Genomic DNA, 12062 nt, shown 5'->3' with positions numbered 1-12062 from the left:
GATGCCTGGTGCCCCGGCCGAGCCAGGAGAAATGGGCTCAGCGCCTACCAGCGCCCTTGAGAGCAGGGCGCCCCGGCGAAAGGCTCGCGCCCGCCAGAGACGCTCCCAATGCCAAGACAAAGGATACGGTCAAGCGACAAGGCAGAGGGTTAGAGCATTACTGTCGGAGCCAATAGCAGTATCCTGACATAAAGAGGCGCACAACCCTCCAATCAGCGCCTCTGACCTTGTCCCCTAAAAGCGATCCTGTCCCGTACGGACGAGCGGGATCGCTAAGTATAAAAGGGCGCATTCAGGAGCCCTAAAGGTAAGCCGTCTTCTCTAAGAGCAATCTCTATAGCAAACACCTAGAAACGCTATCTAACTTGACCGTGGGAGCGTTATTCCGGGAGCCTCCTCCCGGGAAACGCCTGACGGCTGTTCTTTCGTGTGACCTTGCAGATATCTTCCAGCATCGTATCAGAGAAGGAGTCAAGCGGAAGGTGAAGGTCGCATCACACTCCAGGTGCTCGACCTTATGTCTAGCTTAGTCTTCGGTCTAATTCCTCTGTTAATTGGTTCATTCTTGTCTAGGCTTCTAAATATTCCAGTGGATGGAAACAAGATAAGCAAGGAGAAGAGTCGATGTATTTTTTGCTTGTGAGTGTGTATTTGTGATGATGGGTGTTTCCCGGTTGTTCATCGTGCATAACAGATGTTGTGAAGATGGTTCAAGGTTCCCTCTATTCTTTGTTTCTTATTTTACCTGGCGTTGTGAATCAACGGGGTGGGTGCGAAGGCCACCAGTGCATAGTAGACATTGAATGATAGAGGAGTAGCAGGTGAGAATCATTCGGGGATAAACATACCCAAAATCATTTGTTTCTTGTTTTTCCCCTACCTCTGTTCTTTGAAATGAAAACACACATTTGTTGTATGTCTCTGTCTGTTTTTAATTTGAAATGTGCGGAGTGAGAGAGAGAGAGAGAGAGAGAGAGAGAGAGAGAGACTTTATTATTGTTTAATTGTTAAAATAAATAAATATGTAACAACCCAATTTTCATGACCAAAAATTTCGTTTTAAAAACATCACTTTTAGAGGATATAAAAGGACTAAAACATTGTCTGATCAAAATATCACACCAGTGAACCGTGTCTAAAAACCAAGTCATACATTTAATTAAAATATCAGAGTACAAATCCCAGTGAAGCTCGTAAATGCGGAAATCGGAGAGTGTGTGCGTGACGTGCCGCTACCGCGCCGGCTCCTTTCCCCTAGCTGAGGAGATACCTGAAACCAAAACTGAAAACTGTAAGCACAAAGCTTAGTGAGTTCCCCCATAATACCACATACCATGCAACAAATAACAACCATTATTCAGCTAGGAGTTACGGGCCTTGCCCACACTCGGGAAGATATGGGCCCTGCCCACACTTCGCTAGCCGGGAGATACGGGCCTCGCCCACACTCGTGAAGATACGGGCCCTGCCCACACTTCGCTATCTGGGAGATACGGGCCTAGCCCACACTCCGACCTTGGCGAGATATGGGCCCTGCCCACACTCAACCACTAACCCATACATACGAGTATCACGCAGACAACAAGTATAAGCAATTCTATCATATTAACACATATACCGTACTTAACTACAACAGAGATACGGGCTCGGCCCACACTCTAGTACTAGCGTCTCGTCTACACGGGTCGGCCTTGGTGCCCTAGACCTGTTCCTACTGGGAAGGAAACTCACCTTGAAATAGCTGCTGGTCTGTGTGGGAACTGATCACCTACCACTGCTGCTGCTGCTCCGGAAACCCTCCGGCTGCAATTCCCACAATATACTCAATCAAACACTGCTCACTGACCTTTGGGTAAAATGACCATTTTACCCCTGACCTTGCCATAAGTCAAAGTCAGAGTCAACTTTCAGTTGACCTCGACTCGCCGAGTTGGCTTTCCGACTCGCCGAGTCCCTACGCAAACGACTGCCCTGAATCCCGATCCTACCCGTCGAGTTAGGCGACGACTCGACGGGTTCGCCTTCAAGACCAATATTCAAGTCCTTCATCCTACTCGCCGAGTTGTATGAACAACTCGTCGAGTCCATCTTCATCCGAAGAACACCCATGCTAAGACTCGCCGAGTTGTATGAACAACTCGTCGAGTCTGTTCTTAATCTAAGGAGATTGCCTTGAACTCGCCGAGTCGGGGCATCGACTCGCCGAGTACCTCCATAGATGGGTTAAGCTTCCGACTCACTGAGTCACACCCTGTGACTCACTACTCACTCGACACTACAAAAAGGGGGACAAACTCGAAGACTCGCGAGCAGACTCGCCGAGTCACATGAACGACTCGCCGAGTCGTTGCCATGCACTCCTTAAATATACCTATTTGCTCGATTCCAGTCCATGCCATTCATAGATCTGGACTTCTAGGACACGAATCACACGTAAAGTTTCCAACTTTACGTGTGGATATTCACCAATATGGATTTTAGGGCTCAAAATGTCTCAAAAGGGTAGATCTAGGGCTAACAAGCCACATGGGGCCAAAAAGCTAACAGATCTGAGCTCCTGGAGCTCAATCTTGCCTAGATCCAAAGGCCAAACGCCTTATTACGACATATAATGCACATACAAACTTGGGGAATTGACCAAGAAGGACCCAAATGAAGTTTTAAGCATAGAATCAAGGGGAAAACGGGTTATACCTCAAAGGAACTGCTGGAAGGACACAAATAATGCTTGGATAGCTTCCCTTCTTCTGGATCTACTTCCTTCCTCTTTCAAAGCCTTCAAAAACACACCCACTAACCTCAAACTCCCAAAGAATAGCTTAGAACGAGAGATACAGGGCTTTAAGGGTCAATGGGGGCCGGCTTGGGGCTGATAAGTCCTTTAAATAGGGTGCAAACCCCTGAAACTTAGGGTTTCATCCAACAGCTGTGACTCGCCGAGTCCAGGATATGGACTCGCCGAGTCACCAACTTAAACGTGTCCCGGGTCCCGCATCCACTCGGCGAGTCGGACCTATGACTCGCCGAGTCCAAGGCAAGAAGAAAGGAAATACTCAAATAACATTTACGTACCAGGAACCGGGTGCTACAAATCTCCCCCACTTATTTTAGACTTCGTCCTCGAAGTCTGCTGCTCGATCCTGAAACATCTCGGGATAATGCTCCATCATCTCGTCTACCGGCTCCCAAGTCCACTCCGAACCCTTGCGGTGCTGCCATTGCACCTTCACTAGCTCCACCCTCTTGTTCCTCAAATCCTTCGACTTCCTGTCGAGGATTGCGACTGGGCGCTCAATGTAGTTCAGACTGTCATCAACCTGAATATCCTCCAAAGGTACTACTGTAGAATCGTCCACTAGGCACTTTCGCAACTGCGAAACATGGAAAGTGTTGTGGATCTGGCTAAGCTCGGCTGGCAGATCCAGCCTATATGCTACCTTGCCCACCCGGGCTACGACCCTGAACGGTCCGATGAATCGCGGGCCCAACTTGCCCCGCTTCCTGAATCGGATGACGCCTTTCCACGGCGACACCTTAAGGAGAACCATATCCCCGACCTGGAACTCTAAGTCGGATCGACGCTTGTCGGCATAACTTTTCTGCCGACTCTGAGCAGTCTGAAGCCTGCTTCGGACCTGCTGGATCCTCTCAGTCGTCTTGAGCACCACTTCGGTGCTCCCCATGACTCTCTGGCCAACCTCACCCCAGCATATCGGGGTCCTACACCTCCGTCTGTACAACATCTCGAAGGGAGGGCAGTCGATACTCGCGTGATAGCTGTTGTTGTAGGAGAACTCGTCCAGGGGAAGATAGGTATCCCAGCTACCACCGAAATCTAGCACGCACGCCCGCAGCATATCCTCCAGAGTCTGGAAGGTCCGCTCGCTCTGCCCATCCGTCTGCGGGTGAAAGGCAGTGCTAAAATGCAGACGAGTGCCCAACTCGTCATGGAATCTCTTCCAAAACCTGGAAGTGAAACGCACATCCCTGTCCGAGATCACCGATACTGGCACCCCATGCCGTGCCACAATCTCCTTGATATAGATGTCGGCCAATTTCTCGGCCGATATGCTCTCCTGAATCGGAATAAAGTGAGCACTCTTGGTCAATCTATCCACGATGACCCAAATCGAATCCACTCCACGTGCGGTCCTGGGAAGCTTCGTGATAAAATCCATCGTGATATCTTCCCATTTCCACAGTGGAACATCCAACGGCTGCATCTTGCCATGCGGTCTCTGATGTTCGGCCTTGACCTTCCTGCAGGTCAAACATCGCTCGACATACCATGCCACATCCCGCTTCATGCAGGGCCACCAATAGTCTAGACGAAGATCCCTATACATCTTCGTCGCCCCGGGATGAATAGAGAATCGGGATTTGTGCGCCTCCTCCATCAAAATCTGGCGCACGCCTCCGTGATACGGCACCCACACCCTATGGTGTAGTGTCAATAACCCTCGGCTATCATAATCGAAGGAGGAAACCTGACCTACTACACGCTCGCTCTTTCGATGCTCCTCCTTGATAGCTTCCTGTTGAGCCTCTCGAATCTGCTCCAGCAGGGGAGTCACCACGGTCATCCGCATGCAAACGTCCCTGATCGGCGCCGCCTTGCGGCTAAGCGCATCGGCCACCACATTGGCCTTCCCCGGGTGGTAAAGGATCTCGCAATCATAATCCTTCACCACATCCAACCACCGACGCTGCCTCATGTTCAGATTTGGCTGATCCATGAGGCACCTCAAACTCTTGTGGTCCGTGTAGATGGTACACTGAACCCCATAGAGGTAATGTCGCCAAATCTTGAGGGAAAATACCACCGCCCCCAACTCCAAATCGTGCGTCGGGTAGTTCGCCTCGTGAGGCTTGAGCTGCCTCGAAGCGTAAGCAATGACATGCCCCCTTTGCATCAGCACCGCGCCCAACCCAGAAATGGACGCATCACAATAAACCACAAAATCCTCTACGCCCTCTGGCAGGGCTAAGATCGGCGCCTCACACAATCTCTGTCTCAGCGTCTCAAATGCAGCCTGCTGCTCGGGTCCCCACCGAAAGACCGCGGCTTTCTTCGTCAGCCGCGTCAGGGGCACGGCTATCTTGGAGAAATCTTGGATAAATCTCCGATAGTAGCCTGCCAATCCCAGGAAACTCCGAATCTCAGATGGAGACTTCGGAACCTCCCATCTCATCACGGCCTCGACCTTGGCCGGATCGACCAGAATCCCGTTCTGGTTGACGAGGTGTCCCAGAAATTGCACCTCGCGCAACCAAAACTCACACTTGGAGAACTTGGCATACAAGCTCTCCCTCCTCAGGGTCTCTAACACCTCTCTCAGATGCTCCTCATGTTCCTCCCGGGTCTTGGAATAAACCAAGATATCATCGATAAAGACTATCACAGACCGGTCCAGCATCGGTCTGCATACACGGTTCATGAGGTCCATGAACGCGGCAGGAGCATTGGTGAGCCCAAACGGCATCACCACGAACTCATAATGGCCATAGCGCGTCCGAAACGCGGTCTTCTGCATATCCTCCTCCCTGACCCTCATCTGATGATAACCCGAACGCAAATCAATCTTGGAGAACCAAGATGCGCCCTGAAGCTGGTCAAAGAGGTCATCAATCCTCGGAAGCGGGTAACGGTTCTTCACCGTTACCTTGTTCAGCTCCCGATAATCTATACACATCCGATGCGACCCGTCCTTCTTCTTCACAAACAGAATCGGGGCTCCCCAGGGCGAACTGCTCGGACGAATGAACCCCTTGTCTAGCAGCTCCTGCAGCTGCGTAGACAACTCCTGCATCTCGGGAGGAGCCAACCGATACGGTGCCTTGGCTATAGGAGCCGCACCAGGAACAAGGTCGATCCTGAACTCCACCTGTCGCTCCGGAGGTATCCCAGGAAGCTCCTCTGGGAAGACGTCTACAAAGTCCCGAACCACCGGAACCTCGCTCATCGATGCATTACCCGCCTTTCGGGTATCCATCACATACGCGACATAACCTGCGCATCCCTGCTGGAGATAGCGCCTAGCCCTCGCTGCTGAACATACAGCGGGTCTACACTGCGGCCTTTCTCCATGAATTACCAACTCTCCCCCACTTGGGGTCCTGACCCGCACTAGCTGCTGCGCGCAATCTATCACCGCCCCATTAGGGCTCAACCAATCCATGCCAATAATCACCTTGTTCCCACGCAACGGTATGGGAACCAAGTCTACCAAGTAACGCTCCTCGAACAACCGCAGAACGCAATCTCGGAACACCATCGATGCTCGCACCGAACGATCATCAGCAATCTCTACCTCTAACGGACAATCTAACTCTCCTGAAGTCTCATGAAACCTCCTGCTAAGCGCAAGAGAAACAAACGATCGGGATGCACCCGAATCAAACAATACCTGAGCTGGGATGCCGTTCACATGGAACGATCCTAAAGCATACAGAGCACATATCAATATCATAACATCATAAAAATAAGATAGAGGGAAAGAATCATACCCGTCACCACATCGGGTGCGGCGCGTGCCTCCTCGGTAGTCAGCTGAAATGCCCGGCTCCTCACCACTGGAGCCTCTACCTTGCCCTGCCGACCATCCGTGATCCGCAGGGTCGCTGGAGCTGGCGCCTTCACTGGCGCTGAAACTGTCAACTGGGGGCAATTGGCCTTCTTGTGGCCCCTCTGATTGCAGTGAAAACACAGCAACTCCGATGTCTGAATAGCTGAAACTGGAGCAGTACAATCCCTGCTAAAGTGCCCTGCCTTGCCGCACTTGTAGCAGCCTACTGAACCCATCCTACATGCCCCCACATGCGACCTGCCGCATTTCCCGCAGCGGCTCGGTCCTGACTGACCTTTCGGCCTACCATCTGATCCCTTGGGCTTCTTCCCCGAAACCCCTCCTGCCTGACCCTCCTCTAGTTTCCGTTTCCGGATGTGCTCCAAATCTATCTCCCTCTCCCTTGCCCTGGCAATCATGGAGTCCAGGGTAGGGCAAGCCGAAAAGCTAACATGCTCCCGGATGTCAGCTCGTAGCATATCATGGTAACGAGTCCTCCTCATGTCCTCGTCACCGGCATACTGGGGCACCAACAAAGCCCTCTCCCTGAACTTGGTGGTGATCTCTGCCATAGTCTCTGTCGTCTGCCTCATGTCAAGAAACTCCCTGGCCAGCTGCTGAAGCTCGACCGCCGGCGCGAACTCTGCCCTGAACCTGGTCACAAAGTCCGACCAGGTCATAGACTCGATAGCTGAGGCTCCCAACGAGTCACCCACTGACTCCCACCAATCCCGGGCTCGGTCCCGTAGACATCCCGCTGCATACCTCACCTTCGACCCCTCGGGGCAGAAGCTAGTCAACTGGGCAGACTCGATGTCTGCAATCCATCGCCTGGCAACAATGGGGTCTTTCACCCCATGGAAATCCGGCGCACCGCTGCCCCTGAAGTCCTTGAAGGACAGCGTGCGAGATCCTGACTGGCTAGATGCCATATCACTCCTGAATGCCCGAAGGCGATCCTCCATCAACTCCATGATCCCTTCCTTGATCGACCCAAAGATAATGGGAGTCGACTCAAGGATACCCCTGGTGATCTCTAACGCGATGAACTCGCGTAGCCCCTCATCAATTGGCTCGGAACCTGATCCCGAACCTGACCCCTCTCCTGAGCTGCCATCTACCGGCCTCGATCGGAGTACCACCATTCTGCAATACATCACAACAATCATTAGTGATACTGATACTCCCTGAGGGATCACATCTACTTACAAGTTCCCTGGTCTTATCTTGGCCATCCTTGGTTCGGGTACAGATCCTCTGCTTTCAGTAGTACGGGCCCATACTACCTTCCACATCTATCCGTACCTTCTTCAAGGATTGCCTCGACTCCACCAGATCCCCTTCACTACTGCTGATCATTGCTATACTCATCCTAGGCTTGCCCTAGGGAAATCTCTAGTTCCACTCTAACCAGTCCTCAGCTGCTACAGGCCTCCTTGTAATGCCAGTTAGCCATTACCCGAATACCATCACATGTGACGAGGCCCAAATAATTCTTCGAGTATCCGACTCGTCCCTACAACGGTTGGACTCAAACAAGAGCTGCGCAGTAGGATCAAATCCGGCACTCTAAGATTATTCAACCCTAGTCACACGTGGCGTGACGCATTCGCCTAATGGCTAACTCCTATTATTCCGAGTCCCACGAAGCACGAAGCAAGCAACATTCAGATAAGGGGTAACAATCTCAACTAACTCTATCACCTTCAGGAACTGAGCTAGCATAAAGTGCTAAGCTCATACTACCAGGCATAACCTAATCAGGCTATCCTACTTACTGTCTACCCGATAACTAGCATGCAATTTCCATACAACCAAAACACAATAGCAGGCACATAAGGCATCATTCCTAGATCCTTAGTCCTATTCTAGCATATTGTTCTACGAAAGTTGATAAACATAACATAAACTTGTATGGGTACTTTGGGGAATACTTACTCGAGCTCGGCCGGTCGCACACATCACACACTTCGTTCTTTCTCAAAATTCTTTTCTCAATTTTCGAAAACATTTTCTTTTAGAAACTCTTTTAATCCCTCGATTTGAGTTCAGACACCCCCGAAGGTGTGTCCGAATCCCTCAAACCAGGGCTCTGATACCAACTTGTAACAACCCAATTTTCATGACCAAAAATTTCGTTTTAAAAACATCACCTTTAGAGGATATAAAAGGACTAAAACATTGTCTGATCAAAATATCACACCAGTGAACCGTGTCTAAAAACCAAGTCATACATTTAATTAAAATATCAGAGTACAAATCCCAGTGAAGCTCGTAAATGCGGAAATCGGAGAGTGTGTGCGTGACGTGCCGCTACCGCGCCGGCTCCTTTCCCCTAGCTGAGGAGATACCTGAAACCAAAACTGAAAACTGTAAGCACAAAGCTTAGTGAGTTCCCCCATAATACCACATACCATGCAACAAATAACAACCATTATTCAGCTAGGAGTTACGGGCCTTGCCCACACTCGGGAAGATACGGGCCCTGCCCACACTTTGCTAGCCGGGAGATACGGGCCTCGCCCACACTCGTGAAGATACGGGCCCTGCCCACACTTCGCTATCTGGGAGATACGGGCCTAGCCCACACTCCGACCTTGGCGAGATACGGGCCCTGCCCACACTCAACCACTAACCCATACATACGAGTATCACGCAGACAACAAGTATAAGCAATTCTATCATATTAACACATATACCGTACTTAACTACAACAGAGATACGGGCTCGGCCCACACTCTAGTACTAGCGTCTCGTCTACACGGGTCGGCCTTGGTGCCCTAGACCCGTTCCTACTGGGAAGGAAACTCACCTCGAAATAGCTGCTGGTCTGTGTGGGAACTGATCACCTACCACTGCTGCTGCTGCTCCGGAAACCCTCCGGCTGCAATTCCCACAATATACTCAATCAAACACTGCTCACTGACCTTTGAGTAAAATGACCATTTTACCCCTGACCTTGCCATAAGTCAAAGTCAGAGTCAACTTTCAGTTGACCTCGACTCGCCGAGTTGGCTTTCCGACTCGCCGAGTCCCTACGCAAACGACTGCCCTGAATCCCGATCCTACCCGTCGAGTTAGGCGACGACTCGACGGGTTCGCCTTCAAGACCAATATTCAAGTCCTTCATCCTACTCGCCGAGTTGTATGAACAACTCGTCGAGTCCATCTTCATCCGAAGAACACCCATGCTAAGACTCGCCGAGTTGTATGAACAACTCGTCGAGTCTGTTCTTGATCTAAGGAGATTGCCTTGAACTCGCCGAGTCGGGGCATCGACTCGCCGAGTACCTCCATAGATGGGTTAAGCTTCCGACTCACTGAGTCACACCCTGTGACTCACTACTCACTCGACACTACAAAAAGGGGGACAAACTCGAAGACTCGCGAGCAGACTCGCCGAGTCACATGAACGACTCGCCGAGTCGTTGCCATGCACTCCTTAAATATACCTATTTGCTCGATTCCAGTCCATGCCATTCATAGATCTGGACTTCTAGGACACGAATCACACGTAAAGTTTCCAACTTTACGTGTGGATATTCACCAATATGGATTTTAGGGCTCAAAATGTCTCAAAAGGGTAGATCTAGGGCTAACAAGCCACATGGGGCCAAAAAGCTAACAGATCTGAGCTCCTGGAGCTCAATCTTGCCTAGATCCAAAGGCCAAACGCCTTATTACGACATATAATGCACATACAAACTTAGGGAATTGACCAAGAAGGACCCAAATGAAGTTTTAAGCATAGAATCAAGGGGAAAATGGGTTATACCTCAAAGGAACTGCTGGAAGGACACAAATAATGCTTGGATGGCTTCCCTTCTTCTGGATCTACTTCCTTCCTCTTTCAAAGCCTTCAAAAACACACCCACTAACCTCAAACTCCCAAAGAATAGCTTAGAACGAGAGATACAGGGCTTTAAGGGTCAATGGGGGCCGGCTTGGGGCTGATAAGTCCTTTAAATAGGGTGCAAACCCCTGAAACTTAGGGTTTCATCCAACAGCTGTGACTCGCCGAGTCCAGGATATGGACTCGCCGAGTCACCAACTTAAACGTGTCCCGGGTCCCGCATCCACTCGGCGAGTCGGACCTATGACTCGCCGAGTCCAAGGCAAGAAGAAAGGAAATACTCAAATAACATTTACGTACCAGGAACCGGGTGCTACAAAATAAATATTAAATTTAAAAAAATGAAAGAAAAATGAAAAATAAATACCCCAAGGGTATTATAGTCATTTCAATTTTTGGAGGGACTATTTTCACATACAAACTAGTCCAAAAGGACCACGAAGCCAAAAAAAATCGTTGTTTGGACTAAAACCCCAAAAAATGCATACCACAAGGACTATTTTTGCAATTTTATCTATCTTTTATCATAAAAACAAAAATAATAAAAAGTAAAGTCAAAATAATATCGTTTTGTTTTTCTACGTTGACCAGGACCAGCATGCAATAAAAGCGACAAAATTGCAAAAATGGTCCCTGTGGTTGTCAAAATTCTGTGTTTTTGATCCAAAACAAAATGTTGGTGCATCACTGATCCAATTTTGGATACCTTGTGTGGTTTTGGTCCCTATAATTAACATTTTGTGTGCTTTTGGTCAACACCCAACCTTAAATGACTAATATGCCCTTTAAATAATTATTTTCTAACTTTTTTATTATTTTCTTATCTTATAATTAAAAGAAAAACCAAAAAAAAAAAAAAAAAATCAAACCCACCCACTCCCATCTTACCCTACCTTCCTCCCCCTCTCTCTCGGCAGTTCTCCCTATCTTTGTCTTTCTTCCATCAACACACAAAACATTACTATCATTGCACCACCACCATGGATTCTCACCACCAGCAACCTAAACACAATCGATCGTCACCACCATCTACCGCCGCCTTACCATCTCCTCCATCGCCACCCCTTTCCCATTCCAACTAAAACCCTAAAATCGGTACAATTGAAACTAATAACGTTTGGAGAAAAAAAATTGACAGAAGAAAATTAAAGCAAACAATCAGAATACATCAAGGATTTATTGATAGGCGGTGGTGCTGCTCCACCTGGTTTCCGTCTCTTCATTATCGTCATACACCACCGAAGGCTCCATCTCTGGTAGGTGATTCGATTTGGGCTTAAAGTCTCTCGCCATCTCTTTTGACTCAATTCGTTTAGCACGTCACTCACTTGGCAACAATTTCTGGTGGGTGGATTTGGGTTTGAGCACCCTTTGGTTCAATCTGAGCATGTTTTTCTAATGAGGGAGATGTATGGGTGAAATTGGGGTTTTCTGACAGGCATATATATATATATATATATATATATATATATATATATATATATATATATATATATATATATATATATATATATATATATAAAGATAGAGAGAGATAGAGAGAGAGATGTGGGGGAAATATGGGTTTTAGGATCTAAGAATCAGAGGTTTCATCGATTTAAAGAAGGAGATGCGGAGGTAAGGGTAGGGAAGTGGATGTGGTT

Source organism: Lactuca sativa, chromosome 9, assembly GCF_002870075.4.
Source record: "Lactuca sativa cultivar Salinas chromosome 9, Lsat_Salinas_v11, whole genome shotgun sequence".
Lineage (NCBI taxonomy): Eukaryota > Viridiplantae > Streptophyta > Magnoliopsida > Asterales > Asteraceae > Lactuca > Lactuca sativa.
The sequence above is the reverse complement of the archived record's forward strand: the minus strand, read 5'-3'. Positions refer to the sequence as shown.